At 39.4% G+C, this 6,554-nt stretch overlaps 1 pseudogene; it reads right to left on the bottom strand.

The window, feature by feature from the left end:
* Positions 1 to 1,896: 1,896 nt before the first annotated feature.
* LOC101715690 (sex comb on midleg-like protein 2) lies at positions 1,897 to 4,630 on the bottom strand (annotated as a pseudogene).
* Positions 4,631 to 6,554: the final 1,924 nt, after the last annotated feature.

Here is a 6,554-nt window from a genome sequence, read left to right as displayed (position 1 = left end):
GTGTGGCAACAGCCCTGCATATGGTTTCAATGCAGAGTAAAGTTGGAGAACCTGTGCACTAGAGGGGAAATGTGAATCTAGTAGCAGGTGTTGGTCCTCCATAGGTGTCCTAAGTGTGAGTGATAATTCATAGGAATAGAGGCAGAACTAGAAAATGAGAATGGAAAGCTGCAGAAAAAAAGACAGATCAATAGCATCTCATTTCCTTGTACCAGAGACTCAAATGAGTGCTCATGTTTTAAATTGTTTTTATTTTTTAAATTAAATAGTTGTATATTTGTACATCTGTGTCTATGCTGGTTTTCATCTTGGTATGTAATAAGAAGAGTAAGTCTGAAGCTAAGTTTACCGAGAAAAACTGGTACTAAGACATCCCATTCTCTGAACTTTCTTTTTTTTGTAGTTATTTAACTTTATTATATTTTAAAACATGAAAACTGTAAAACACAGCATTTATATAAGCCTGAGGACTGTTTAAATGGGCATAGTATCTTCATACAAACAATTTGAAAGAAGATCAAGTTTAAGAATCTAGTCTCATAAGGAATAACAGATGAACTGATCTTTCAAATAATTGCACTCTTATCTAAAGTACACTTAATTTTCTAGAAAGAAAATGTACATTCTTTCCCTGGTGAACATTTTGACATTTAAAACAGATGGCTAATACTTTTATAACCAATTTTCATAGCTTATTAATATTTCACCAAGTAGTAACAATAAACATATAGCACCATTTCCCCTTGAAAGTTCTAACTTTCAAAGACCAAAATAGTGAGTCAGAACCGATGTATTTCCTAAAATGTAGCAGAATAAGTGGCTCAGAACCAAGCAAAGTAGTAAGAAACATTGCATAGGGTAGAGAACATCCTTGCATGGAAAGCAATCTACTCATTGTTTCTTATCACCTAAAGAGCAAGCTGAGCAGTACTGGTGACAGCAAATGATGCACAAATTTTTGTGGAATAAAAACATCTAACTATATTCATAGAACATTCTTACCTCTGTGGCAGCGCAAAGTACCATATTAAATTCAAAAAGACAACATTTACTTGTGTATACCTACAAGTATAGAATAGTATATAAACATGATAAAGTATCCATATGAGAAATAAACACATACAATAAAATATATATCTCTTCAAAATTTGGACACAGATATAGAGATATGTGAAATGCCTAGCTAATGTCTAAGCTTAGCAAAAATATAGGTTTGCAAATATATGTATTTTTGTGAAAAAACTTAATCCTACTCCATCCAAACCACTCCTGTAGTATAAAGACCTGCACAAAATGATCATTCTATCAGTCTTATTTTTAAAAATTATAAAAACGAGTAAGAACACTTTATGAATGCTTATAAGCTTGCTTTTTCCCTTTAAATATGAACAAATACAACATTTAAAGAGTGAACAACAGGAAGGAAAATAACTTATATGGCTATTCCTTTTCTAGGAATTCTTAAAGCATGAACAGAACACTGTAAAATCAGAGAGAAAATATCTGAGAAAGAAATGATAGCTACAGATACATCTTTAAATTTTCTTCTGAGGAAAAATTCTCAAGGATTGAATTATAAAAGTTGTTAAATCTCTAATATTTTTCTCCTTGGGATTTAGCTGTTTTGGTTCTAAATATAAAGATTAATCCAAATCAAGTTTTTCTGCTTACTGCATGAAGTATATTTGTGAAATATATAATGAAAACAAGAAGATACAAATGAACTGCTAATTTGAGTATGCTAATACTAACATGTTAAATGGCTTTTAAAGAAACAGACTGGACTATTAATATAATTCAGCAATTCTGACAAACCATTTTTATAGGAATCTTCTATGAAACAAAAATTGCTAATAAAAATACTTTTAAATTAAAATGTTATCAGTACACCTGAGAATTATGTCCAATCTAAACTGATTTTTTTTCAATTATATTTTCCTCCTTTAAGCTTTTCAATGTAGTAACGTAGCTTTATTGCTGGTCCCAGCTTCAGCCCCATATACTTCATCATCACATCACTCTTGAGTAGAAGCAGAGCTTTCCCATCAATCTCATGTTGCCTGAAGAGGTCGGCGAGGGGGTCCAATATCTGAGGATATGTACATTTCATAAACTGTATCACTTCATCCACAGATCAGGTTGAAGGGTCCTTAGAGAAGCCTTGTTTCAGGACACTGAGGTCAGGTACAGCTATATAACTTAGAGCTTCATTTTTCCTCTGCATTTGGAATTTAGCTTCACAGTAACTGCTCATGGTAGATGATTTTTGTCTCCGCTAGTGTTGAACTTGAGGTGCCTGGCTCATTTTGAGAAAAATCCCTATGGACGAAGTATATGTAAGATCGCTACAGATAGGATTAAAAGAATCTCCTGAACTTAATGGTGAATTCTTCAATTTTTTAAGCTCTTCCTCTTTGGGCATGTCTTTTCCTTCAGGAGACAATAGTTCTTCTTTCCAAATATGCATCATTGTTTTGGGCTGTTTAGCAGAGATAGGAATGACACAAGGTATAGGTTGCTGAGCAGATCATTTGATGCTTTGCTTTTCTGGTATTTCTTCTTTCACTGATATATTTTTATCATGTTCTACAGGGCTTTGGATATTATCCCTGTAAGAGCTGAAAGGCTGGCTACTCAAAAGGTTATCACACTGCAGGCTATGGCACAAAGTCTCAAGAAAACAAAGAGCAAAGGATGTACTATTTACTGGAGGCAGCTGGATGGAATGGACTTCCCCATCAAAAGAGGCAGTTATGACTTCTCCTCCACAATTATCTGGCTTAAGAAACCCAAAAGCAGTCTTTGATTCGAAGGAACAATCCACGCAGGCTTGCACAGTCGGCTGGAGCACCACATTTATAAGGCCTGGGCCAAAGTGATCAGGTAGCCGTTGGATTCTCCTTGGGTCCAGGTGAGGGCCAGGGTTTCCATGTTTGTTTATATAAACACAGACTGTGGACATCACTATTTTAGATGTTGCAGCACTAACATTCCTATCATGCGAAATTCTTGCCAGCGTTCTTAGAGGAGTTGTAGATGTAGAACACAACACAGGTATAGTTTTTTCCTTTTTTCCTGAGCTTTGACTTTTTTTCTTTGCTATGATATTTTTAAAAGTACTGCCCTTCTCAGGGGCTGGAGTAGGTCCAGGTGGTTTATTAACTCGAGCCGATTTCCTGATCTGTTACGTTGGCAGTATTACAGCAGTTTCCTGTGGAGACTGCATTGAATGCTGGGTTGCATCAGAAGGGGAAGATTCTATTTTTTCTGTATTCCTTGCAATAGGAACCTTATTTCCTGGTGGTTATAATACATCTCCTGTCAGGCAACACCACCCAACTGGGAAAATTTCTCTAGAATCATACTTGCACCAATAATCAAATACTCCACTCCAGCCATCAAACGTGATGTAAACTTCATCTCCTTTAACACCTCCAATTGTTGCTGGGCAGATGAAATATGGGTTCTTTCTGTCAGTAGCTTCCAGTTTCATCCCTGTCAGGTAAAAGGGCCGAAAACCAAGACCAGACCAGGCCACAACAAGCCTTTATTAGGGGAATAGATCTGCCGGGCTGTCTCTGAACAAAGGAGAGACAAAAGCAATATGGCCGGGGCAGGAAGAGTCTTTTATAGAGACTGGGGTGGGGTTTGTAGGGGCTGAGGTGGGGTTGCATGAGGTAGTGACTAGGGAATGGAGGAGCCGGTGATGTCACTAGGTGTTAGGAGGTGAGTGAGTATTAGGTTACTTTCTAGGCGGGAACATGCTGGGAAGAAGGGTTTATTCTTTGTTGGGAGCAACCATCTTGGCATGATGTCACACAGGGGAGGGGGCAAGGCATGATAGGAAGAGGGCAGCTACTATACATAATAGCTGCTGAGGTAGTAGGAGACCTATCAATCCCCACTTTAAAATTATTTGGGGGTGGCTTTGGTGGTTCCTTCTTGAAGATCGTTGCAGGTGCCAGCTCAGATCCATTTAGTGTTTGGAAAAAGAACACTGGCCAAGATGATACGTTCATCTGGTACCCCAGTGGAGGCCGAAGTAAGTTTCCTTGCTTTTCACATGTTCCAATAGGCTGTATGTCTGAGGAATCAACAAGCCTCCAGAAATCATTACTACTGTCACTACCATCCAGCCGTAAATGTAATCTGGCCCCAGAAATTCCAGTAACTGTGGCAATACACACTGAAGTAGCATTGCAAGGGTCATGGGCTTCTAATTTCATACCAACTTTGAAGTCATTAGCAGGAGGAATCTTAGACTGTCTGAAGCACTCTGAAGGAGCACTTAGAGATCCAGTCTCTTTCAAATACATGTTCCAGTCAAAATCATCACTTTGCACAGAAGACGTGGTTGAATGAGTATTCTCTTGAGTCTCCTTCTTGACATCCATTGGATTGGTTATGGCTGAGGGATTCTTCAAGCTATGTGAACACTTGAGAGGAATATATGTGTGGGCTGCTTCCTGTTTAAATTACTTGACTTCATTTACTGTTTGTCCCACGGTATCCCGTTCTGGTATTCTTTCCTCGGGTCCTGTCGGCAAGAGCAATGAAATTCTCTCCCACTGGTCCTGTGAGCCAGGAAGGGGCTTTACACCGCCACCGCCATATTTAAGAAGCCCAGCGAGCGGAGCCGCGCACGCCCCGCAACCTCCCCCGCGGCCCCGCCCCCCAGGCCGGTCCGTTCGCCCCGCGGTTGCAGCGAGCACTCCCTAGGACTGCTGCCCTGTGCGGGTTCTGAGCCCAGACCCAGCAGCCAGCCTGCGCTAGCGCCCGCCTCTCTGAGCTTTCTTAACTCGTTTATCCTCAAACAGCATAACTTACCCGCACTTCCTAAGTCATTCTGCAGATGATCAAGTTTCCTCTTAGTTTTAGATCCAAACAGGGATCCACAGCCCCAGAGCAATTTACCCAACCCTAAGGTAAAACTGCGCAGCTGTTTAAACAGTGTGTGGCTCATAACAACACGACAGAGAAGGGCAGGAAGCAAAGAAGGATTCTATTTCTAATTGAACCTCTGATGGGAATTGAAATAGGTAGTATTTGATTTCTTAGACCTTTCAGCGGCACACTTTCTTTCTCCCTCCAAGCTCCGTCACTCTCATGAACACATCCATTCTTGCAACTATTCCTTCGTCACAGACTTCCATATTGGATCTGATGCTGTCTCCTTTGAAACCTGGCGCTTTCAGCTTTGAAATGTCTCCACTCTGTTATGGTCGGGCATTACCACCTTCTTCATTCCCACTGCAGGTGATGTAGAGGAAGGCAATAAAGATGTGCTAAAATACTGGACCTCTTAGCCTGAATTAGAGATTTCTAGATAGGATGGCCACATAATTCCCAGATTTCCAAGTCTAGGATACTTTGCAGAGAAAGGAGGGGCCTGGGATTGCAGATTTTAACAGGACAATAGGTCTGAACAGGAACTACATTGGACGCATGCTTATTCTGGGAATAAGAATCTTATTGGCTGAAATCAAATATATGAATGATTTTAATGAGAAAAATATTTCATTTTGCTTTCTTATCCATGGAAGACCAAATAAGAGGAAAGGCAAGGCTGATTTTGTTGTTGTTGTTCATTTGTATGTTATTGAAGAACTTGCTATCACTGAGCTCATTCTCTCAGTATTAGATAGATGCTTACATAAAGTAATAATTTCATTATCCAGTTGTACACAATTAAATCATCTTGACTTTCAAACTATTAATTGTAAAAATACTGTGGGGGGATTACTGCCTCTGCTCCTAATTAACTGTCCTCAGACATAATAGGCGCTCAAGCAGGTTTTGTGAATTATATTAAAATTATACAATCATGTACATCTCTAGAAGCCAAATACTATGATATTATTTACAGATTCCTTTGTAAATCTACAGAGTTCACGGTCTTTTTCTCCCTATTCTTTGGAGAGGTGCCATATGAGAGCATTTTCTCCTCTCATCTGTGCCATGCTGAGGCCCGGACTGGAGAGAGACATCCATGAACGTACAAGAAATACATTCCACACTTTTGTATTGAGATCTTTTGCACAACATATCTTCACCTCCTGTTTTTTGTAGACCTTTTCTCCCTTTGAAATGCTCAGGAACTCCACATGTTGAGAAACCTGACATTTGTCTGATAGGTCAAATTTAATCATGAAATATGTTATCAGATTTCATCATAAACCCTGACACTAGCAGAATTTTTCTTACAAAAGCAAAAATTTCTGCAACATATATGGAAGGAAGAAAGGGAGGGAAGGAAGAAAGGAAAAAGAATGGGAAGGAGAAGGAAAGAAGGAAGGGAGGGAGGGAGGGAGGAAGGACATGTGGCAGGGAAATCATTTATGACAAGATGTGCCCCAAATATTTTATAGGTCAAGAATTCAAAACAGATTTTTGTTCAGAGCTTTTACATTATTTCATTTCATTTCTACTTTTTAGTCAACTGATCTAACACGGGGTAGATAAGCCCTAAGGGCCACCAGAGACAGAGCACGGCCGGCTGCATAATCTGCATACAGCTCATGAGCGGCACTAACAAGTGACCCAGAAAAGCAGTT

This window comes from Heterocephalus glaber, unplaced genomic scaffold (assembly GCF_053883595.1).
Source record: "Heterocephalus glaber isolate CG9 unplaced genomic scaffold, H.glaber_assembly_v1.0 deba00001688, whole genome shotgun sequence".
Classification (NCBI taxonomy): Eukaryota; Metazoa; Chordata; class Mammalia; order Rodentia; family Bathyergidae; genus Heterocephalus; species Heterocephalus glaber.
The sequence above is the reverse complement of the archived record's forward strand: the minus strand, read 5'-3'. Positions and strand labels throughout refer to the sequence as shown.